The sequence below is a fragment of the Typopeltis vanoorti genome, chromosome 14 (assembly GCF_054136105.1).
Source record: "Typopeltis vanoorti isolate ZY-2024b chromosome 14, IOZ_Tvanoo_1.0, whole genome shotgun sequence".
Classification (NCBI taxonomy): Eukaryota; Metazoa; Arthropoda; class Arachnida; order Uropygi; family Thelyphonidae; genus Typopeltis; species Typopeltis vanoorti.
Genome location: NC_143562.1, coordinates 31,720,175 through 31,746,186, shown reverse-complemented (window position 1 = coordinate 31,746,186; position 26,012 = coordinate 31,720,175). Strand labels below are relative to the sequence as shown.

General features: G+C 36.8%; 1 protein-coding gene across 2 annotated transcripts in view; it reads left to right on the top strand.

Moving 5' to 3' along the window:
• Positions 1 to 9,567: 9,567 nt before the first annotated feature.
• Positions 9,568 to 26,012, top strand: part of LOC150099341 (uncharacterized) — a 62,906-nt gene continuing 46,461 nt past the window's right edge. For both annotated transcript variants that reach the window (XM_090403967.1, XM_090403968.1), the window contains exon 1: positions 9,568 to 9,777. The gene's annotated coding sequence lies outside the window, so the exon portion shown is untranslated. The remainder of the gene's footprint in view (positions 9,778 to 26,012) is intronic.

Sequence of the window (26,012 nt, the reverse complement as noted above, 5' to 3'; positions counted from 1 at the left end):
AAGTTATACAAATATATCCAAGGCCTAGCCAATTCGGCTGAAAACATGCTTTTAGCACACGTGCTGATATTCCATTTGTCCCTATTGATAAATTCTTATCCAGGTTATGCAACAGCTCTTCAACCTCATTTTCATTAATCTCTAACTCTTCATCCAATGTAGAAGTGGCACTGTGCACCATGTTACATACATGGTGCGCAGTGTTGATATATCTTATCAAAGTGAGCACCCATTAATTGAACAATCTCATTAGCTCCTGACACTAGAGTACTATCTGCATTCAGTAAAGTTATTCTTCCCCATCGTTTTTTTTTTTTTAAATTGCGGCATAACGATAAAATTCTTTTGGATTGCCTTTAGCCTGCATAGCCAGTTTCTTTTCATACACCAGTTTAGCTTTCCACAAAGTACTCGTTACCTTTTCTTGATCTGCGTTGTGTATATTTCATAACCCTTCTCACTTTTATGCTCACGCTGTTCTTTCCACGTCATCTTCTTCTTGTGGATCTCTTGCTTAATAAGGCTACACATCCATTCCACTCCCTCCCATTTATTCTTAGAACTCTATGATACATTCGGTTACTGTATTTAAGCACTTATTCAAAGATTCCCATGCATTGCAGATATCTTTTCTATTCAGTAACCGATACTTTGGGACTACAGATAGTATTCTCCTGAGTTGGTTATAATTTCAAGATTTTTAACACAGCATGTAACCTGTTCTAATTGGAGCATCTGTATAACTAGTTACTTCCCAAGAAGCTTCTCTATGGGCTACACTGTCACCAACTGGTGGTAAAATAGTCATATTCTTAACAGAGATCCCTTTTGAAGCAATGAAAATTCTAACACTCATTGACCTCGAGTTCCTTCTTTCTCATGCTGCTTGAGAAAGTTATCTCGCAACAATTCAATTCGATTTCCTCTCCATTCTTATCACGAGATTTCTCTTCTACTCAATCAATGTTTGGAAAATTAAAGTCACTTATACTATCACTCGTTTGGTATCCATAAGGCTAAATTGGCGATGTATTTCTTCATTCCCCTGCAACTGAGCTGCCAGGTCTGTAGCAACACCCACCCTATATTTCATTTTATTAGCCTCCACTTCGCATCAGATAGCCTCAAACTCATTGCTACATGGGACATTGTTACTATCATTATTTTCTTGCGTTTCTACTCTAAGTGGACTCAAGTCGTCGGATATCATTAGTAATAATGTCCTTCCTCTCCTATCTCTTCTGTCACTCTAAAAGTACTATACTCATTACGCTCGATCCTAGTTACAACACCTGATTCTGATAGCACTTTTCACCAATGTTTCACTAATGCCAACGAACTCAACCTCTTTGTTACTGATGCTCTTGGAATTTGTGTATAGACAGGTAATTCAGGAAATTAAATATAAGAAAAAGACCACCTGGTCTTTTTCTTATATTTAGATATGCAATCTGCTTAGTTTTGTTGTACAACTTTCTTTTTTCTCTTCACAGACACACTCAAAAGATTCGAACCCAAAGCGTACATTTCCATCTCTTCACATTTGCATAACCGTGTTCAGTGCCATTCATATCGTTATCATGTTTGCATACCATAGTTGAATTTTCACATACATTCTTGCCATTCCTCCCATGATGACCTAGTTTCTCTGACTTTCTCCATTAGGTCTCACTCCAGTAAGTTGCACTCTAAATTTATTTAGAGAGCAACTTATTGGGGCAAATATATGAATATATTTAATATAAATAAATATAACTATTACTAACAAGTTTATTTATATAATAAATAAATTTAGCGCTCTAAATTCTAGGAACGTATTTTGAGCGTTAACCGGGGTCTTATTGCACATTATATAATCAAGTAATAATGATAATTATCAATAATAAACGGATAAACATAAACTCAGTGAATTTCATGTATATGCGCGCGCGCGCATATACATGAAATTTTATTTTTTATCAGCCACTTATCCATCTCAGGGTTAAATTTTTTTAACGTAGAATAGATCAAATAATATCACCACTTACCGATATTGGCACACCACAGACTGATAACATGAAATTAGTGAATATTACCTGAATAAGGGAATCCCCAGACCAGGAACATTTTTCTCTTTTGTGACTTTTCTCCCTTTACGGTAATTATTAAGCCTAACGCGAAACAGACGCCAAAGGCAGGTTATTAAAACGTGCATATGATTGGTGCGGTATTAACAAAAGATCGCGCAACCGAAAGATAAAAGCATAACTGACAATTGAGTTGAAATGCTAACTCTCTTCAACCGAATTCATATGTGAAACTGCCATAACATTCATTATATATATATATATATATTACTTAGTTTTAACACTTTTACGAATTTTAACACATTCGGTTGAATTTTATTGCTGCCTTGGGAAATCGAACTCACACACACACATCTAGTTAATAACAATAGTTTTTAGTTAGATACTGTGTTTGCCCATGCAACATATGGTTTTGTTTCAGTCTATACAGCATAGTTTCTGTATGAGGGGACATGTGATTCATTAATTAGTGTGTTTTTATCCCAGCTGTCTCTAATTGCACTATTTGTTGAGAAATATATTACACAAACTCCTCATACCTTATTCACTGGCATAATAAAAGTACTTGTTTTTATTGCCTCTGCAGTATAGCGGTTGTTAGGGAGGGGTGTTGTTTACCACTGCAAGCAGCTACTATCTCCCCACATGAACTTGTTTAAGCTTTTTTTCATGTGTGAAGTATATGCGAAACTTTTATTGGTAACAGAAAACTAGCTCGGATGACAGTGATAATATAAAACAAGTTTTGATATGCATATAAAGTCAATATCAACGGTCCCTGATTACGAACGCGTGATGAAAGGGACAGGAAGATTTGGAGCTTCCCTGGAGAGCATTCGAAGTAAATAAAATTAACCACTGCTTTGAAATGAAACATATGAATAAGCAATATTTACTAATATTCATTAAGCGCCGAAATACGCAGGAAGCAAAGTTTGTGAATCAACACCAATGCCTGAATTTTTGCATTAAAATATAAAAAATAAGAAAAAAGAAATAATAAATAATAAAAGTTAAATACGTTTCTTTTAAAATAAAAAAATCTACTGAGTCTTAAAACATTTTAAATTTGTTTTCATTATTTCACGGCCCCTCTCAACAAAACCTACGGCCCCCAAGGGGGCCGCGGCCCACAGTTTGGGAAGCGCTGGTATACACCATGTAAAGAATATTTAGAGAGGAAACCGGCGGTCCAGCTGTAAAGAAATGGAAGCTTGACCATGACATGTTCTTTGGATAGTAGGCTTCTATTCCAGACAGTCAAATGCCTGAGAAATATCCAACGCGATCACACGAGTTTCTCCCAACTTTCCATGGTTTATGTCCAAAGGCAGAAAATGCCGGATTTGCGAGCCAATTGAATCAAGAGGGACATAATGTATATTGGTGGACACTGGTTAATTGGTGGGACAATCGGCTAAGTGGTTAACGTATTTGCTCTCAAATCAACAAGCTGGGGTTCGCATCCCGCCGTAGGCATGGATATTTGTGATTGTCTTTAGGTGGGAGAATGAATTTCATCCCCCGGTGTGAGACCACTGTCCTGTTTACTGGCTGAAGAAAACAAGTTCCATTTCCAGATGGGGTTGTTTTCCGGTTTATTTAAGAAATAAAGAATATAAAAATGTATGAAATATTTTAAAAATAGAAAAAATCCTTATCCACCTTCTGCACTAATGTACTCTAGTTTTAAAATTTTTCGTGGGTAGGAGTCATATATAAAAAAATAATAATAACTCGGACTCTACTTGCACACCGTACTGGTACTATCTGTCAGGATTAATGATAGCAGGATTATTCGTTGGCTGCTGAGAAAGTCTTTGGTGCATTGCCACAATAGTATTCATTCCTGTGATGCATCTAGTGGCCATTCTCGTGGAACCTCTTTATTGATGTATTTTGAATACTGGGAAGTTCTGGGATCCTACAGTATGTTTGGTATGTTCTTGAAAGGTAGCAGTCGCACTGCATATGAAAGCAGGTTGGGATAAAATTATTAATAAATAAAACAGTTTTTAATAGATAATGAAATATTAACAGGCGATTGTAATAAAAGAATAAGCAGTATTGTAATTAATCATTTAATTACATAATTATTTTTAATACTGGTAAATTAAATATTATACTATTAAATGAAAGGATATTAAGAATTTATCATTAGATTATTTCGAAGCCAAATATTCGAAGCTTCGACATCATTATAGATTCATAATATACTTTTATTTAATATAGTTACATCTCCAAATTGAAGCTTTCTAGCCTCTTCAGTTATTATGATTATTATACTTACTAACTTGTGTAACTCTTGAAGTGGTGTTTGTACCCACAGCGCAAAGCTTCCCGAAGAAAGACTACCTAAGTTCAATTTTAGTCGCCGGCTATATGAACTTTTTCTAAGTTTTTCTTCGACAGGTTCTCGAGTTAATCGATCTCTGACACGGACAAGCGGGTTTTTCTTAATCTAAACTCGATTTTTCGTCCCGTAAATTCAAGAAAACTGACCTTTGAACGTTACTTTTCAGCCATCTCTTCGCTGGAAGCTGTTTATAATTTTAGTGATAGCCTTTGGACAGCTTTTTCTGATTGACTACCGGTGAAATTTCCCCTCAGTATCCAAAAGCTAGATGAGGCTAAACGGCCTCACCTACTCCCTATAAGGGAATAAAGGCGTTGGCTTATTTATTTATTTTTTTATTATTTTACTTTTCATAAAATAATTACTTATTAAAAGTGGTATCCTAAAGCATGTTTCGTGTTTAGGTTCCTTGCAACGCCTGTTCGACCATAATCAAGCAGATCACATAAACCGGTAGAAAGGGAGAAGAGAAACGTGCATCACACTGACGTCGTATACATCAGTGCGTCACGCTGATGTACGCGTTACGCATCAGTGTGACATGACGACGTACATCACAGTGATGCATGACGTGTATATTCGTCTGCACTTTGTGTATGAGAGCTGCCAGGAGAGCGTCATTTACCAGGTTATTAATCTGTCCTTATCCCAGTTGAGAGAACGATGCCATATTAGTGTCCTTTATTTGAAAGACCTGGGTTCTAACCCGATTTAGGATGCGTGGAACCTTTAGAAGAACTTATCAAATGAAGGTGAATTACATATTTTCATGTGAAGGCAGTAGAGTTTCTCCTGGAAGTTCAATTTTTTTTTCATCACTAGACAGCAAATTGGCACAAAATTAACATCTTGACAGACATAGAAACAAGAAATCTCACTATATAATAACGGCATAGAAACAGTAGTATTCATTCAAACAACCAATTTGGCTTCTTTTCAGGATGAAAAATCCTAGTTTCCACGAGGGGTGAGGAGGAGAACCCAGCTACCCCATACGAGACCGGGAAATCCACTATATAGGTGGGCTCAGCCACCATATCATAATACTAATGTCCAAGAGTCTATCTGCTCTTGGACATTATCTATCACAGGAATGAATATGCCAAGAATTTTGGCATAGTTAGTGAATTTTGTTTGTGTCCGTACTCTATCTTTTCACCAGAGAAGGCAAATCAAACAAAATTCATCAAGTATGCCAAAATTCTTTTAGAAAAAAATTTACGTTGATATCTACTTCACCAACATGCGCATAAACACTAGCATAAATGACATTCATCATCACTTACAGATATCCATGCCAGACCAACTACTTTTGATAGAAACTCAAATTGCAGCTACATCAATCACAGTCTGCCTTCAGTGTCCTAAGTACGCACTTCATGACTCATTTCACCACAATGATGATGGCACTTGTGCCTTGTGAGGTCCCACATTTCCTGTTAGAGAATGCCTAATTTAGAATCCTCTAGTCCAAGGATTCCTTGGCCATTTAGTAACATTTATTTGTTGTATTCACCGCATTTCAAACTCTCACAATGACTACTTCACTATCCTATTCATGAAACTTGATCTGCAATCCAAATAGTGAAGTCATCTTCCTAGGTGACCTTAACATCTGCAGCTCCAACAGTCTCCTCTTTTCCAACGCTACTGACCAAGCTGAACGAGATACGGAAATTTTTGCTGTAAGCAATAACCAAAGCAAATCATACATCTACCTTCCTGAATTCTAGATAACCGTCTCCACTCTTCCAATACTCTTGATCTTTTTTTCAGTCCTCCTTCCAGGCAGACGTCACTTCTCCATTTGGTAATCCAGATCACAATCTTGCACAAGTTTCCTCTCCCACAGAACATCCTTCCTCCAGCATCTACCAGCATTGTGTCCTTTGGCACTACCAAGATACCCAGTGGGACAACCACTTCTACTCTTCTTTTCTATGGTATGACTATATTTTTTACTCTTCTGACTCAAACACCTGCTCTGAGCAAGTCACTGAAATTATCTATCCTCACGAGCATGCAAGTCTTCCTCTCCTGTTCTACTAAGCATTCTCGTCCACTCTCCAAGTCACTTATAGATATACAAAGCAATTTAAGGAGGGAAAAACTCAGCCTACCGCTGATGGTTTGCAACAAGAACCCTAGCTTCATACTCAGCTTATGCTGAAGTATGAAATAAATGCAAAACAACCATCAGCAAATCGCAATCTGACTTCATAAAGGCTAAAACTTGCATCCTGACCAAACAGAAGCCATGCCTTTTGGTCCATTGAAAAGGTCATCGGTCGCAACTTCTGCTCATCTGTGCTCCCTCCACTGGCTCATCCATATGGCACCACTATAGCACCTAAAGATAAACTGACTTTCTGGCATCAATGTTTTCCTCCAACCGCTGTGTAGATGACCAAGGCAAATCGTCTCCTATCATACCATCAACCCAGCACCATATGCTTCCTGTAGTTTTCCAGCAAAAAGACATAAGAATACTTAACAACTTAGCTATTAAAAAGTCCTCTGGATCGATGACATGTCTGGAGCACTATTGGAGAGATACCATCGGATTAGAGGACATTTTAGTAGTCAAGTTGTTAAGTATTCTTTTGTCTTTTTATATCTATAATCTTCTTTATTCAGCTACACTAATCCCAATGCATGAAAGCATGCACATATCCAACCTATATCAAAAACGGAGATAAAAATCTACAAACCAATTTCCATCATCTCAATCCTTTTCAAAATAATCGAAAAAATCATCAACAGTCAACTTCTTCAAAACCTACAGGCTCATCAACAACCACCAGTATGAATTTTGCCAATCTAGATCCACAACTAAAATTTTAGTCTGCATCACCTATTACTGGACTCATATTGTGGAAAGGTTCGGGTAAACATGTACTGTGACTTTTGAGATTTCTTGGTCTTTTGATCCTATTTGACACTGAAGTCTGCTAAACATATTCCTTTCTTCGGTATACTTGCCCCTCTCTATAACTGAATAAATAGCTTTCTCTCTCAGGTCGTTCGCTGAGTGTCATGTTTGGATGGCATCCTCTCTTCGAGCTTCGCCACCGATGCAGAGTGCTTCGGCCCTCTGCTCCGTCGTCTACTCTCTTTGTCCTATACGTATGTGATCTCTCAATCAGAACTTATCCTATCCACAGCTTTGCTGATGATAGTACTCTCCATTCATCTTAATCTTTCGCCAGATCATGTAGTATTCAAACATCCCACGCTTCAAGATTGCCTTTTCGCTTGTTAAGGGATCTCACATTCCCTTATCCTTAGTAATGCACAAATCGCCAGACAGGATGAGATATCCATCCCTCTCTCTCTCTTCTTGGATTGACATTTACCTCCAACGTCTCCTGGCATAAACACATCACACCAAAAAAAAAAAAAGCTTCCTCCGCCTCTAAAAAACTGGACATTTTCTTCCACTCAAAATGCTATTTTTCACCCACCCAGTTACTATACAAATCCTCAAATTCGCCATCTTTGGAATATTGATCACATGTTTAGGATAGCGCGCCTAAAATTTCTCGATGCTCTCCAGAGGAGAACAATTCGGCTAACAGACGATCCCTCTCTTTCTCGCAGACTCGTTTTAACCTCTACTCAACTCACCATTTCACCTCAGTATATCTGTATGGTAACTCCTCCATGGAACTCGCAGCCATCATTCCTCCGCTAGCAGTAGCAGGTAGCAGGTACCAACTGTTTTGACGGCAAACACTTCAAACGTACTTCTCCCCTTCCTCATTTATTACGTCTGCCTCTGTCCTCTGAAACAGCCTAGCCTTCCTTATAAAATGTTTCCCAACTATCAACTCTTCAAGACAAATGTCAATATATTTCTCCGTCTTCACTTGCACTCCACACACAGACGCTGATGTGCTATAGGTTCTTCTACCTTCTCGTGTATTGGATTATTATATATCAAAAAATAACTGATGTTCTCTTTCCTTCTTTGACGAAAAGAAATATATATTTCTTTTCTATATTTTTTATTTTCTTTTATATGTTTCTTTTATATAAAAGAAAACAGTGTATATACATACTTAAGTACAGTGTATACGTGTTTGGATAAAATATCAAAATTATGGTAAAAATTGAAAAAAAAAATTAAACATGAAAAAATATTGTTTATTATCGATAAAATTATACAGTTTAGTATAATTCAAAATTACTTAAAAATAAAATCCATTCCTTTAATTGTAATTAAAGGAATGGATTTACAATTTTTGGACATTACAATTAAATGATTTAATTGTAATGTCCAAATATTTAAAGAGATGGAGTAAACACGATAACACTCTACTACTGGCACAAACTGCATATAACCAACAGTTGAACTGTGCGACGGACAGTGCCGCATTACGCTAATAGCTCGCATCGCACTATGACGTGCATATGCCCGCGTAGCAATATAAACACAGTGATGCTAGCGTCCTTCGCCCTCCTAAGTGCTACAAGATGGATTTTTATTATTTTTTATACAAAATAAGAGAATTGTATAGGATTATTAATGATAAAATTAAATATTACAAGCCAATATAAATTAATTAATTAATATAATTATATATCGAGAAAAAGTGGGGATGCTGCAGTTCCGCAGTGCCTATGCACAAGTTGCCCCCTGACTGTAACTATTTCACAAATTAGCAGTAATGTCATACATAACCTGATAAATATTTATTTATTATTTTATAATTTTTATTTATAAAACAGTTTAGGCATGCCCTCTTTTTTTTAAGTTAAAATATATTTCAGTTACTCTAGTAGAGTTCAAAGTCCTCATCGCGTTCTTCGTTTCCATGACTACGCGCGTAAAGGGTTACATTTTGGCTATATACAAACAGCTTTTTTTCACTTCGAGTAAAGTTTAATCTGTATTGTGTCGTGCTATAAATTGCAAGTTTCTTAAAACATATTGACAAATTCTCACATGTTTTCTTTTAAGTACCTGTACTGATTTACCTTAAGAGTGTTTGTAAGCTTATGCAACTTTCAAAACAAACGAGTTAACTTCGCTTATTGGTCAAAATCGCTACAAGGAAGGAATTACATCACTGTTTCAACAACCAATGAGATGAACGCGGTTGCCGCTTTCGGAGAAATTCGCAGTACTTCCTTGTTATACGGTGACTGTAACGGGGAATGTGATGGGGGAAGTCACCTAGAGGAAAACGATGAGGATAGGAAGGGATGCTGCAGCGGAAAATCCAAAATAAAAGGACTGGTTAACACGTTCAAATGGTAAAATGTGAACAGCAGTGGCGGGCGCATTTTGAGATTAAACGTGACTGACGGTTGTATTTGGAAGTTTATTTAAATATTCGCTTTTGTCAATAGGTAAGTAAATAATTTAAATGCTTATCTTATCTGCATGTACATTTTATTATGGTAGTAAATGCTGCATATCATATTAAAACAAAATATGACCTTTCCTGAAATTAAATGCAGTCAAAAACCATTAGAAAAACCTTTTCTGTTTGTATATTAGTATTGTAATAAGTGTAAAACATTATAAATGTAGATTCTGTACTTATGTAGTGTATTTAATCGTAAAAGAGAGAAAAAAAAACGACGATGATAATATATCATTCTTCAATTATACAATTGGTATGCTGCTATATTGCGCGTACAATTCCCATCCATGGACACCATACAGAATTTATGTTATAATTTATAAAATGGAAAATGATGTAGATCTTTATATCAAAAATATTTAAACAGCGTCTGAATGTGTGTAAAATAAAATGTATTGTGTACGTGTGTGATATTCAATTTTTTTTAAATTTAATTTTTTGTTTAAATAAATGTGGCTAGGAGATAAATTCTTTGAAGGTCAAAGTTATTATAAAGCATGCAAGGGTTGACTTGATTTTCTAAAATGGATCAACAAATTATTTGTCAGTTTATTATAAAATTGTGCTTAAAAAGTTGTTCTATCGTGTTAAATTTAGTCCTTACTTATAATTTTTCCTAATTCATTAAATTATATTTTATTAATCGACCAATATCTGTATTGCAAATTGGGGGTTGTTATTTAGATAATAAAAAAAAAAAATTTCTAAGCCTTTTTTCGACCGGTTCCCGAGTTAGTCGATCTCTGGCACGGGCAAGCAGGTTTTTCCTCCCGGAAACTCGGGTTTTTCGTCCTGTAAACTCAAGAAAATCGACCGTAGAACCCACATTATTTCAGACAGTAAATATATTGTGTTAGGGTTAGGGACCACGAGATGGCGGCACATTTGAGTCGTCTCTCTTCACTGAGTACCGCTTAATTAGTGATAGCTTTGGGCCATCTATCTCTGATTGGTACCAGTGGAGATTGAACTGCCCACTCAGTCTCCAAAAGTTAGATAGGGCTAAATGGCCTCGCCTACTCCCGTATACGGGAATAAAAAGGCGTTAGCTGATTTTTTTTTTTTTATTTAGATAATAAGCCTGTTGAAAACGTTTGTAGGGGTGTGTGCGTGGGAGAAACTATAAATTCAGGTATGTCAATTCATTTTAAAGTGATTTAACAACAACAAAATATATATAATTGGTTTGTGAAATATTATATGCAATATTATAATTATTGAATAAAATAGCATATGCTTTTATCTGATTAATAAATAGCAGGCATAAAAATGAAAGTCTGAGACAATTATTAATATTACTTCATCCTTCCATATAATCCTCTTCATCCTTCTCATATATTATTTATTTATAAATTTATTTTATATAATTTATTATTATTACAAAAAAAGATGAAAGTATTTCATATATATGAAGTCATCATTTTCCCACCAGAATTAATGGGAAGAAAGTTCTCAGTAAATGAATTAAATTGATTTATACATTAGTAGAACTTGCTAACAGGCTTTTTTTTTTTTTTTGCAACTTATCTGTGGTCTGATGGAACAATCATAATTTGTATCTCTTTCAACATACAATATGGCAGCGTATAGTTGAGCACTGTGTAAATCGATTCATTTTCATATCCACTCTTCACGTTTTAAATATTTATTAACATAATAAAGGAAGTCGTTATTCAAAACTGCAGATTAAACTCAAATGGATAATCTGTTAACATCAATAGTAATAAAAATAATAATAATCTGTGGTTCTACATAGGGCTTCGAAACCCAACGAAATCCTTACGTTCGTTTATAAGTTTAGATAAAAACTTCCATTTCTTTTACATTTTGGGAAACGATAGAGGTCAAACCAATCCACAGCACAATTAAACTCTCGCAAATGTTTGTCTAAACAAAGCTAAGCTACCAAACTTAGTATGTAGCTTCTACATATTCCTAATTGATACACCAAATTTGTAAACCTTACTTCTTATCATTTTCGTAAATTAATAAATGGTTTGCATGAGTCCGGAGTAAGAAGTAGTGGAATCAAATTTGATAATCCTAGCTCTTATCGTATCACCGATAAGAGCCTGTGTAGCTCGGTGGATGTGGCGTTTGCACACCACGGCGCTTGTGCGCACGAAGGAAGACTTGGTTTCGAGTCTAGTCGTCGACTAGAGGAAAATCTAGTCGATCTCTGGCACGGGCAAGCGGGTTTTTCGTCCTGTAAACTCAAGAAAATCGACCGTAGCACCCACATTATTTCAGACATTAAATATATTGTGTTAGTTAGGGTTAGGGACCACGAGATGGCGGCACATTTGAGCCGTCTCTCTTCACTGCGTACCGCTTAATTAGTGATAGCCTTGGGCCATCTATCTCTGATTGGGTACCAGTGGAGATTGAACTGCCCACTCAGTCTCCAAAGTTAGATAAGGCTAAATAGCCTCGCCTACTCCCGTATACGGGAATAAAAAGGCGTTAGCTGATTTTTGATTGAGAGCTCTTATCGTTTAGAAGCATTGTTGATCAGACAGATTCTTTAAAATATCGAATATGTACTATTGCCGCCTCTCCTGCTTGCTGCTGTTTTCTGTCTCTGGTCATTATAAGTAATTCGAGTTTTTTTTTTTTTAATTTTTTTTCTCCAAATACTTTATTTATCTGCTGAATTTCACTTAGATGAGTAGGACAATGTGTGATGGTTTGTCAATTACTCGCAGATGGCGTTCTCGTTCATTGTGCAAAGCAGTTTTACATTTTTGTTTGTCATCCAGAGCGTAGCCGTTAAATAACGAGACAGATTTTTGTGCTGCCGTATGTAAATAGAATTGCGCAAAGTAGTTTATCGTCGATTGGTAGAGCCTCTGCTACTAATGGCTCAGCAAAAAGTTAAGCAAGTTTGAGCGCGGTTTGTAGTTGGAAGGGAGTCAATCGTTCGATGCTGTTGGCACACTCTCCCCTCGATGAGTCTTTGGACTCCCTGGAGATGTCACATAATAATAATAATAATAATAATAATAATAATAATAATAATTTTAAACACTAGAGTGTGCTCTTTCCAAGCATGCATTTTGTGCAAAGCACTAACTATCTCACTCAGATAGTGACTATGCATCGTATTAAAAATGGAACAACGAGTGGTAATAAAAAAACAAAACTTTTATTTTAAACCGGAAAAATCCGCTGCAGAAACATTTAATTATCTTATCACAAGTTTTTGAGTGTTGCTTGCACGCTGATTATTTTCTTAGACATTCATGAAATTGTTCATAAAAAATTTGTTCAAAGGATCAAACAGTTAACAGTCAGTACTATTTTGGTGTCATGCAACGTATAAATCGACACACGAGATGAGTGAGAGTGTAGCAGTACCGAACAAACAGCTGGCTGTTGCTTCATCACAATGCGCCTGCTCATTGGGCATTAAACGTGACAGGTTTTCGTTTCCAAATCCAGCACAGTACTCGAATATTCGTCTTATTCTTAGGAAATGGCACCAGCCGATTTTTTTTTCAATTATTAAAAATTCCGAAATTGAAAACGAAATTCAAGAGACACTGGTTTGACTCGGTTGAGATCATCCAAAACACTGACTGCCGAGCTCAACGTTATATCTTTAGATGCCTACTAGCGATGTTTTGAAATTTTGTATTGATGATATGAATTTACGTTGTATGAAGTTAAGGGGAGATTATATTGAAAATAAATAAATGATTCGTCTTCCTGATTAGTTGCTCTTATTTTTATACGAATTTTGTCCCGTTATTTAACAGGTGCACTGTATATATAAGCGAATGTCTATGTTCCCTTCTGGCAACGTTTGGTTATATACTGACAACCAAAAGCAAAGACTTATTAGAGACTCTATTCTACTCGCCGACTAGAGGAACTTATCCTTTTTCTTTTTTCAGCTAGTTCCCAAGTTAGTAGATCTTTGGCACCAGCAGATAAATATGGTTTCCTCCCGAAAAGTTGAGTCTTTAACTTTTCAACTTAGTGAGATCTATGGCCAATTTTACTATTTCAGATAGTAATACGAAAATAGGATTTAGAATCATGAGAGGGCAGCTATTGCCTACAGTTCTCTTCCCTATGCTTTCAAAATCGTAGGTAGCCATAAATTCAGTTGTCAAAGAAGGGAACTGGCTACCCGCTGATTTCCAAAAATTAGGACTGAAAGAGTTTCACCTGACAATCCTTTTAAAAATAAAAATGCTTTAGAGGATTGTCTTGGAAAATCACCTTATTTATGAAAAGATTATTTTGGGGTTGAGCAGATTTAGGATTTGTAAAGTATTTATTGATTCTTAATTGTAGAGAAGTAAATTAATAACTAGAGCAAAAAACGAAATCTGGTTTTTTGGTTATGGAGTGGATACATGCGGCATGCTTATACAAAGAAAAATGCAGGGGTGAAAAACAGGCGCGTGCGTGTGCGTGTGGGTGTGCGCGCACGTAGTAAATCTACCATATTAGATGGTAGATTATTTTCATCGCTCGATGTGAAGTGTGCTTATTAGAGACCTGAAGTAGTTGGAAATAAGTTCTATGTTTGTAGTCTCTCGAACATGCATGCAAATTAATCTCTAACCTTTATCTCCCCCAACGTATTTTTTAATAAAGAAAGAAAACATTTGCTGATTTTAATATCCAGTTAGAATATACTTGATTCTTATCTTAAAAAAAGTCACATATATATTTTTGGGAAAATCATCTCTCCTGAACGTCAACAGGATTCTTCATAAGTGAAAGGTAGGTAATATATGATTTGTATTTTTCATGAGAATCTTTCCATAACGATGATTGCTGTTTCAATGACAGTCACTGCAAATAATTATATCAGAAAACCAAAAACAAGAAATGAAGAATTTTCTTGATTAAACTTTCTTGAACGAAATAAAAATCACGACGATCATCCTGTTTGGCATTTTAAAAGCTGGATGATGAAGCCTTGGAAAAGCTAGCGTTTGACTCTGCGTAGGATGGAAGAACTTTTGTAAGGGACTTTCAGCTGAGTCTCTTAAGGAGGCGAAAGGGTCCCCCTCTCCACCAGCGGAATCACGATTTTCATCCCAGTAAAACTGGCCAAAAGAATATACATAATTAACAGACATAATACACTGTTAGTTGCCTCTGCTATGATTCCATCAAACAATTCAACTATGTGTGAGTGGTGTCTTCTAGTAGACGAAATTAACATCAAATTGTGATCCAAATCGCATACAGGACCTATGTTGGCACGACATCTACTGCTAGGAGTTTTAAAAAGGAGGAGCGTCCAAGTCGTTAGAATTATCAATATTCTGGTAGACCAGTGAACAGTTTATGTGTGACCGTCAGTGATAAGAAATGTATTATCACTCTTCTGGTAGGCTAGTGAACAATGACTCAGCAAAAAGTTAAGCAAGTTTGAGCGCGGTTAGTAGTTGGAAGGGAGGCAATCGTTCGATGCTGGTGGCACACTCTCCCTCGATGAGTCTTTGGACTCCCTGGAGGTGTCACATAATAATAATAATAATAATAATTTTAAACACTAGAGTGTGCTCTTTCTAAGCATGCATTTTGCGCAAGGCACTAACGCTATCTCACTCAGATAGTGACTATGCATCGTATTAAAAATGGAACAACGAGTGGTAATAAAAAAAATAAAACTTTTACTTAAATTAAGGGGATATTAAATCCCACATAGTTTTAAAACCGAATAAGAAACTCAAAGATTGGAATCAGAGAGTTTCTTGCCGAATATAGTAAACTATAAAATATCGGCGACACTAGCGTTAGCCAATGCAAGTGATCCTAGTACGTAGTACAATACCGGGCAACTCGTTGCAAAGGTGGGGGAAGTTCAGATCGCTATTCTTAGGTATTACTTTAGGTATTACTTTTTAGGTATTACTCTCTGATTCCAATCTTTGAGTTTCTTATTCGGTTTTAAAACTATGTGGGATTTAATATCCCCTTAATTTAAGTAATGTTTTCATTGCCGAAATGAAGCTTATTAGCTCTTTATACTTAAGTAACTTAATGGTTGCACCTGTTTGGAAAACTCGTTCGCAGAGTACATAAGTTCTTTTCGCTATACACTTTGGTATTAGGTCTAGCTACTCACTGATGAAGCCTCAAAAACGGCTGAAACCGGTGGGGGCTATTATGAGTTCGCTACCTTAGGGTTTTTGCCTTAAGGGAGCAATTTGAGTCTCCGTGGAAAGTGTTCTCCGGCACGGCCCGCTGAGGGGCTTTGTCGGTGAATGATTTTCTTCGGAATTTGAGCGGTTCTACTCGGTGGGTGGCGTGTGGGTGGAAGGCCATCACTGAGTGGAGCCAACGCTGAGATGGACGATCTTTCGCCCACGATTGAGTAGCCTAGGGATCGTCCGAATTTTTAGAGACGGCTTTACTTACTCATAAGGCTGAATCCGGTGGGGGCTATTATGAGTTCGCTCCCTTAGGGTTTTTGCCTTAAGGGAGCAATTTGAGTCTCCGGGGAAAGTGTTATCTGGCACGGCCCGCTGAGGGGCTTTGTCGGTGAATGATTTTCTTCGGAATTTGAGCGGTTCTGCTCGGTGGTGGCGTGTGGGTGGAAGGCCATCACTGAGTGGAGCCAACGCTGAGATGGACGGTCTTTCGCCCACGATTGAGTGGCCTCGGGATCGTCCGAATTTTTAGAGACGGCTTTACTTACTCATAAGGCTGAAACCGGTCTGGGTAGTGACCTCCCTCCGTAATGTAATAACAGCATACATTTCCTAGGAAATGTGTTTTTACATTATGGAAAATACCTAAGAATAGCGATCTGAACTTCCCCCACCTTTGCAACGAGTTGCCCGGTATTGTACTACGAACTAGGATCACTTGCATTGGCTAACGCTAGTGTCGCCAATACTTTATAGTTTACTATATTCGGCAAGAAACTCTCTGATTCCGATCTTTGAGTTTCTTATTCGGTTTTAAAACTATGTGTGATTTAATATCCCCTTAATTTAAGTAATGTTTTCATTGCCGAAATGAAGCTTATTAGCTCTTTATACTTAAATAAAACTTTTATTTTAAACCGGAAAATTTGTTATCTAGTGATAACAAATGTCTCAACATTTGTAATCTAAGTAGCCCCTGGCTATTTCTCGGTCTATATATCATAATTAATGGAAGTGTTCTCTAGTGGGTGGAACGAAACTAGTTCCAGCGTGGAAGATTGTATTCTCCCAAAAGCACGTTTTTTACCCCCTCAAAGACTGGGAAGAAAAACGTATACATTGGTTGACATTACCATGTTCCCATATCATATCTGTAATTGCCTTGTTAATTTTAAGCAATCCATCCTGTCCATATTTTGATTTTGGTTTTGGTTTAAGTAATCCAACCCATCCATGTTTTGATTTTGTAATGTTCTTTGGGAAATGGTGTAACTTCTCCGAGATTGTCCTCAGAGTTTTTTTATAAGCGAAAGATAGGTATACAATATTTAACCAGAATAGCACTTCATGCTGCTTGTTGAACTTTAGTTCTCTTTAACTTAAGATTTATTTCTTTTCCTTCATTTTTTATTATCAGGGCATCTGTGGAGCTCAGTGGAAGTGGCGTGTACCGTTCATAATACTAGACCGCCCGAAGGAAGTTCTATTCTAGTCGCCGACTACAGGAACTTTTAGTAAGACTTTTTTCTACCGGTTCCCGAGTTAGTCGATCTCTGGCACGAACAAACGGGTTTTTCGTCCCGCAAATTCAAGAAAATCGACCGTAGAACCCACACTCTTTTTCAGACAGTAAAACATAGTGTTAGGATCAGGGCCCACGAGGTGGCGGCACTTGCTAGCTGCATTTCTTCACTTATGCCATGTATAATTAGTGATAGTCTTGGGCCAGCTATCTCTGAACTGTCCCCTCAGTCTCCAAAAGTTCCCTTCCCATTCATGTGCCGTCTCCTATCCAGGAGGTTGACTGCCATGATGTGACTCATGGTGGACTACGGGCGTAACGACATATGTCGAGGACTCTATCTCTTTCGCATATTGTCGTAAGTATTCATGGCGTAAATCCGTGTGTTCACGGGGCCGGTTTGCCTGTTCTAAGGGACGAAAAAGCTGAGTTACCGGATGGAAAAACCCTCTACCACCGTATGAAACCGGCTAACTCACCTTTAGTCGAAAGAGACCAGATAAAGATTCCTCACGTGATGGACTCTTTATCTGGTTCAAGAAATTGAACCTAGGCCTTTCCGACCAAAGGGCTTCGTCTGTACTGACTGAGCTACGGAGGCTTCTCCAAAAGTTAGATAGAACTAAAACGGCCTCGTCTACTACCTACAGGGGAATAAAAGGCGTTAACTGATTTAGCTGATGTTTTTTTCACTAACCAAGAAGAGAACAGCTATTCAGGGAATCAATTCTTGATTAAAGACTATGAACTGTAGACAGAATAATGGAGTTAAGCAGTCACTATATATGAAAATATATATAACATATTTCTGAGTAACTATATAACTATATATAGAAATATATAACATCTTTTTGAGTAACTACTGTATATATACATATATATATATATATATATATATATATATATATATATATATATATAACTCAAATACTATTATAGTGATGAATAGCCGAAACACATACCGGCCACTGAATTAGAAACTTTAATGAAGATGTAAGAAAATGTCACTTTCGCAGTGTATATGCAAAATACTTGCGTGTTATATGCACATCTCTGGAACATTCTGATCATCTTTCATAAACAGTTAACCGTATATATGATTGCCTGCCTGAATTTGACCTATAGTGTAACGAGGATGATTTGAGTATAGTATTCAACACAAAATACGAGGCTAATCTTCTTGAATGGCAGGCAGTCTCAAGTAGAGTAATGTGGGCAAATATGAGAATGGGAAACTGGACAATGAGACTTATTTGTGCCTATGGTCCCACAGAAGGTTCTACTAAGGTAGAAGTGGAGGAATTTTTTGAGGCTTTAGAAAAAGCAACTGACACAATGAAGAAAGAAAAGTTGGTCCTTGTTGGGGATCTAAATAGCAGAGTAGGAAATGACTGCGAGACATACAAAAATATTTTGGGAAAATTTGGAGAAAAGAGCAAAGCTAATAATAATGGCAAATATCTGTTGGATTTCTGCTCAGGACATGGACTGGTTATTACTAACACCATGTTCCAACATAAAAATGTGCACAAATTCACATGGAGAGAAGAGGCAAGGAATAAGAAAAGTCTCATTGACTATGTTATTGTTGATAGTGATGTTTTCTCCCTGGTGCAGGACACCAGAGTGTACAGAGGATTTCAAATTGGAAGTGATCACTATTTAGTCTTGAGCAGGATAAAATTGAATTTCATATTGAAAACAATAACATGTAAGAAAGTTTTAAAGCGAGTAAAAGTTGAGCAGCTCTAAGATTGAAGGAAAAATGAAAGAGTTTGAGAACAGGAATCAAACCTTGGAGATTCAGTGGCAAGCCTTGAAAAAAGCCCTGATTGATTCAGCTAGAGAGGCATGTGGTGAGGTTGTGTGCAAAGATAAAAAAATTAGAACTCCATGGTGGACACAGGAAGTTAAAGAGGCAGTGAAGGAAAAGAAGAAAGCATATCAAAAGTTCTTGGAAAATAAGTCAGCTTGTGCTCTTGGAGAATACAGAGACAAATGCAAGCATGCTAAACACTGTGTAAAACAAGCTAAGCAAAAGTCATGGGAGGACTTTGGCAAGAATATAGAAAATAAATATCAAGAAGGTGGCAAAATATTCTGGAGGTTGTTGAAGAAGCTTAGGAATGGAGGAAAGAGTGCTGTAAAAGGAGTTAGAGATGATAAAGGTGACATGAAAATTGAAGAAAAAGATATCCCTGAAGTATGGAGTAATTACTTTGAAAAACTGCTAAATGAAACAAGCAGTGATGACAGCACAGTGGTAAAAAACACTGACCAGGCATGCAGTCAGGAATACATATCCATAATTGAAGTAGAAAAAGCCATCAAAGACTTGAAATGTGGAAAGGCAGCAGGAGTAGATGATATTCGACCAGAAATGCTTAAGTATGGTGGTATAAGAGTCTTACAGTAGCTGCACTGCATAGTTCAGAAAGCCTGGACAGAGGGACGCATCCCGATGATTGGAGTAGAGCTCTCATAGTACCCATATATAAAAAGGGAAATAAAACTGAATGTGAGAATTACAGAGGTATTTCCCTACTGAGTGTTCCTGGCAAAATCTATGCAAGTATACTTGAGAAACGGTTGAGAAGAATTGTGGAAGAAAAGCTTGGTGAAGAACAAGCTGGATTCAAGCAAAATAGAGGCTGCCAGGATCAGATCTTCACTTTACGACAAATAGTCGAAAAAGCATGGGAATATAACAGAGATCTGTATTTAAGTTTTCTCGATTTGGAAAAGGCATATGACAAGGTGCCAAGAGAGAAGCTATTCAATACGCTGCAGTTATATGGTGTCAATGGGACATTATATCAAGCAGTACTTAGTCTTTATTTGAGTTGTAAGTCAGCAGTTAGAATTGAAGGAAGTGCAGGAAGATAGTTTAATGTTAAATCTGGTATGAGACAAGGATGTACATTATCCCCTCTGTTATTCATTATCTATATGAATCACATTATTAAGGAAAGTGGTATTAAACATGATATCAAAATTGGAGATGTTAATGTCAGCTCTTTGCTTTATGCAGACGATGTTATACTTCTGAATAAATTCGCTACAAGTTTGCAAGATTACCTTACTAAATTGAAATAACTGTTGTAATAGATATGGTATGAAGGTCAGCATTAAAAAGACAATGACAATGAAAATAGGAAGAATTGTTGAAAATGTCAACTGTGTTGTGAACTGAGAACCTGTGGAACAAGTGAAACATTTCACCTACTTAGGCACGATTTTTACTGAAGATGGTAAATTAAATATAGAAATAGATAACAGAATCAGCAAAGCTGGTATGGTGGGAAGTCAATTGAATAAATTCATATGGAATAAGAGAGAAATTAGTCGGAACACTAAATTAGCTGTATACAAGACAGTGTTCAAACCAGTTTTAACTTATGGATCTGAGAGCTGGGTCAGAAGTAAAACACTTGACCAAAGACTAAAGACTGCAGATATGAGAGTCCTGAGAAAGATTAGAGGCGTGAACAGATGGCATCAATGGCAATATCATATTAAAAATGAGGATATTAGGAAAGAACTTGACATTGTCAGCATACAGGAATGCGTTAGCAGAGCTAATCTTACGTGGTATGGTCACTTAAACAGGATGGGCGAAGAAAGATTAGAAAACAAGTGTTCTCTGCCAAGTTGACTGGAAAACGACCCAGAGGAAGACCAAGATACGGGTGGATTGATACGGTACAAAGTGCTTTAGACGATAGAAATATAAGATCTGATAATGTTGGAGTCTTGACAAGTAACAGACTGATTTGGAGGAAAATTATAGATAGGAAGTTAGTGATGATGTAAATTTTTTTTCATGTAGTACTATCATATCCTGTACACCCCTTGAGGGTACATGGCAGGAATTTGATGATGATGATGATGATGAACAGTGTCTATAAGAATAAATATGATGGGATAATGTCTGAGTACTTGATGACCATAATCCTTTTGGAATGAGCTCTTGGAGGATTTTTTCTGGTACTTTACATATGCCAAGCAAGTGTTAGAAGTAATAGTAGTTGTGTTATTCTTAAACGATATTTTAGGAGATTCATTAGTGATAAAATTCTCTTAAATCTTAGCACAATCAAAATCTAGCACTTACTGTTAGCAGTCATTAAATAAAATTTAATGACTGCATTGAACCTTCTCTTTTGCCATTAAAAGTTTTGGAAGTCTATGAATCTTACTTACTGGAAGCCTATGTAGAAATAATGTCTGTATCCAAAGCGCTAGGTCGCACGAAGAAAGACTTTGAGAAATAAAAGGAATTAGTAGTAGATTTTTTTTATGAATCTCACTGACCCCTATTGTAGATTTTCATACTAATCTCTCTCTCTCTCTCTTGTCTACTTCCTTTGTATTAAAAGTTACTTGTTCCATGAGCTGTTTTATTATTAATATTTATAATAATAATAATAATTATTATTATTACGTGACACCTCCAAGGAGGGCACCTACTCTACAACTCTGTCTCCACCACTCAATTCACCAATTACAATCACCACCTACACCATCTGCTGTCCACCACCACTAGTATTTTCACAGACAATCACAAACATCCATGCCCACGGCGGGATTCGAACATGCAGCGTTTTGGCTGGAGAGTAGATATGCTAACCATTCGGCCAACCAGGCCGGTTTAGATAATACATTCACCATTATTAATTATTTCTTTACTAGCCTCTAGCCATTTAACCTAGCAACATGCATGTCGACGAATTTCTGCTTTGTAAACAATTCCACTCTGAGCCTCTGTAGCTCAGTAAGTTTCGTCGATGCTCTTCTATTTAAAAATCTGCGTTTGAATCCCTTCAAATATGCAAAGTACTTTTCATATAGACTTTTCAACTGAAGATGAGTTAGCCGGTGTCATACGGGGGGAAGTTTTTTTCATTCCGTAAAATAGGCAGACCAGAACAACGCCCACAATTTACATACAAAATATACTATAGATATAGGGCTAACCACCCTGACCTGGAATAGTGGTTAGGAAATCTAAGAATGCTCTTGAAAAGTTATGACCGTAAGGGCCTACCAAAACCTTGGGAAGAAAAAGAGGAAGATGCACTTTCAACCTTACTCTTTTGTATGCATCATGACTTTTCTTTCAAGTTCTCTTAATTTGTTATGTATACACGTGATGGTAAACTCAGTAATAAGACAAATGGAGAATGTAAATATTCTTCATTGAGATAGCAAATATAAAATGTGATTTGATCAGTCCTGACTAGGCTCAACTTGGATCTGTTAGCAGCCCTGGATATATCATTCAGCAAATAGGCATTAAGGAAACTATCTAGAAGTGAACTAATGCAGGCAGAAGTCGAGGTATGACGTCCCCATCTTCCAACGTCTTTTCATTTTCCCAAGTGGGGTCTTGTTCTTAATCATCGGACTACACCCTTCAAGTTGGTGAGCCTGTTAGCAGATCTGATTTATCATCCAGCTAGTTGACCTTTAACCATCAGACCGGAGGAAACCATCCAGGAATAAATTAATAGAGACAGGAGTCATGGTGAAGCACCTCCTAATGCCTTTGCATGCCCATAAGGGTCTAGGCGGCACTCTTTTAACCCTAACGTTTTTTTTTTTTTTTTGATGTTAGTCAGCAGCCATCTTGGCATCGCGAGGTTGAGTGTTGTACCAGGTACCGATACGTAATACATTCGTCTCATCGTCGCCATGCATAAAATTACAACGCGCTTACTGCATGCTTTAAATGACGAAAGCTATATTTTCACTCTTGACTTATTTTACCCCATATTTACCAGGAGTGATGTTTTCGAAGTTAACTCGGACACGGGAGACGATATATATATATATATATATTTTTCTTTCTAAGGTATAGCTTTAAAACTGTTATTCCGCATACAGGCCACTAGACAATGTATAATGATCCAAATGTAATGCCAGCGTGTTAAAAGACTTTTCAGGTCACCCTGCAGTATAATCTTGCTGTCCCTGTTTTTGCCAAGTGTACATGGAGAGAGAGAGAGAGAGAGAGAGAGAGAGAGAGAGAGAGAGAGAGAGAGAGTACAACTTATGGCATTCAGGACAGCAGGGTTAAGGCCGCAATTGGTGAATGAGTTAGTGTTAAAATTCTCCATGGTACTTAGCAGAAAATCTATTATTACATATTGTGTTAATTTCCCCAATGCCAACTTAACTTAAACTGTAACCATCAAAAGTTATCCAAATAAAAATATATGGTATCAATTATCAACCCCAGAAAGCTTTTCAGAGCAACTGCACTTGACAGATCGACTTCGTAGTCTAAATTCCACGTGATGTCAATTTCTATCTTCAATCTGCCAAATCAAACATACATTTCCTAACAAATTTTATCTTTATCATATTCAATCACCACTTATCTAACCTTTCCATTTACATACTCTTCAAATATTTTCGCCTCATAGGTAGCATTTGCACATAAATCTACTCGTGATATCACTTGTAAGAGACTGCTAAATTTAGAACTTCTTTGAGCTTCTTCACCTAAACATTTCTTCACCTCATTCTATCAAATTCATTTGTAGTGTGTGTTGTTCTCTAATGCACCAACAATTCCGATTTTTTATTTTCTTTCTTTTAATGGTCGATGTTCTTCTACTCCAAGATCCTAATAGTAAAGTCATCTTTCTTGCAGATTTTAATGTTTCATCTACCCCTGAGTTATCTTTTCTAACCGTACTAATACACCAGATGTCGAAGCAGTTACTATCATCATAGATCTTACAAGTTCTTCACAAGAATACCAGATAATCCAAACCATTCTCCAAACACTTCTGATCTTTTCTCAGTGGAGATCGTGCTCAGTTTAGTCAATACTTTTAGGTCTAGCAGGCATTTCAGATCGAAATTAGTGTTAATTTCTTTTCCCATGGAGTAATATCAACTCAATTACTCTCTTTCATGTACTCGTATTGTCTGGAATAAATTCGCGATTGTGCTTCTCCGTTTCTTTGGTTGGATTATTGTTTCCAGTCTTCTGATCCAAAGGTTCTCACGGATGCTCCACTGAAATAGTTATTTTAGCTATGAGCTGTAGTTCTCCAAGTGTATAGAGGACATTTAAGGGAACAGGCTTATTCGACTGACTTACTGAAATCTTCCTTTTCTTTGCAGAAATTATCAACCATCTAAAACTTATTTTTGAATGGTTGATAATGCCTGGAACGAAACAAAAGGGACCAGAAGGGTGATTTCAGAATAAAGGGACTACGCTTGCATCCGTAATTCTTCTGTCTTTGCCAGAAAGACAGAAAAAATCATGTCTAAACTCGACATCAAAAGGTCTTTTTGTCCTAATGGTGTTTCTCTAATCGTTTTGAAAGTGAGTACCTCAAATTAACTTCTGTTTCATATGGCTTCTTCTGTACTCCCTTTTCCACTGTTATTTATTTTGCGGCTCGAAAATTAGTCAATATCCAACATATTTCTAAGAATGGTGAGAAATCTTTAGCGCCATATCCTTTCTGCTCTGACTCCAGTTATTTCTAAAAGTAGTAGAGATATCCATTAACAATGACCATCCACCTACCTATAAATTTCTCACCTAATAAACGATTGCCAGTATGGATTCCACCACTGACGATCAACAAGGGATCTTGCTGTTTGTTCCCTACATTTGATCACGTTCCATGCAAAAGTTTGAAGAAACTGATTTGATTGGTTTGGAAGTAAGGCGTATTAAGTATGCTCCAGCCTTGTAGTCTGTCTTTTGACTTTTGTAGCTGTGGTTGTAAGTTTTATGATCGCGCAACATGCGTGAGGTGAGACGGATGTTATCTTCAAAACCTGCAACTAATATGTATGCTTGGATAACGTTTATTTATTTGACGTTAGTTTATATGTCGGAAATCCAATTCGCAGTCTTGCTGATGACAGTATACCGCATATACTTTTCTTCTCATTTTGAAAAAACTATACAATACAATACACAAATCAACCAGACCTTCGTAATATCTATTTCTGCAACCCTAAATTCTCATTTCTAACATTTTCTTCAATGAAATCCTCTTCCAATTCTATATTGGCAAAAACCAAGTCTCCAGGCAAGATGATTTCTTCTCTTGGGTTAATTAACTTCCAATCTTCCTAATAATAATAATTATTATTATTATATGGGCACTCCATTGAGTGAACAGACTCATCGCGGGGTACCTCTGTCCATTAACACAATTCCTATACTACATCTCATTAAACCAATTTACTGCTGGGGCACTCACACCATGAAGGAATTATTATTATTACTATAGATTACAAATGATTACAAATTGATGAAACATAGGGATTAAAGGGTTTTAAGATGTGTTCTTTCTTGTGGTTATATCAGTTGGTTTAATATCATTTTTGTTCTAGGTGTTTATCAAAACTTTTCAGTCCCCCCCCCATCTCGTAAGTTTCTATCATATTTCCTCTCCTCCGCCTGTCAGCTAAACTCTGCAACACACACACATCCTCAACTATTCTCATAGGGAACATTCCACAGACCTCTCACTAGTTTGGTCACTCGTCTCTATATCTTATCTTCTCCACCGAATCCCGATCCCTATACATCTCAAA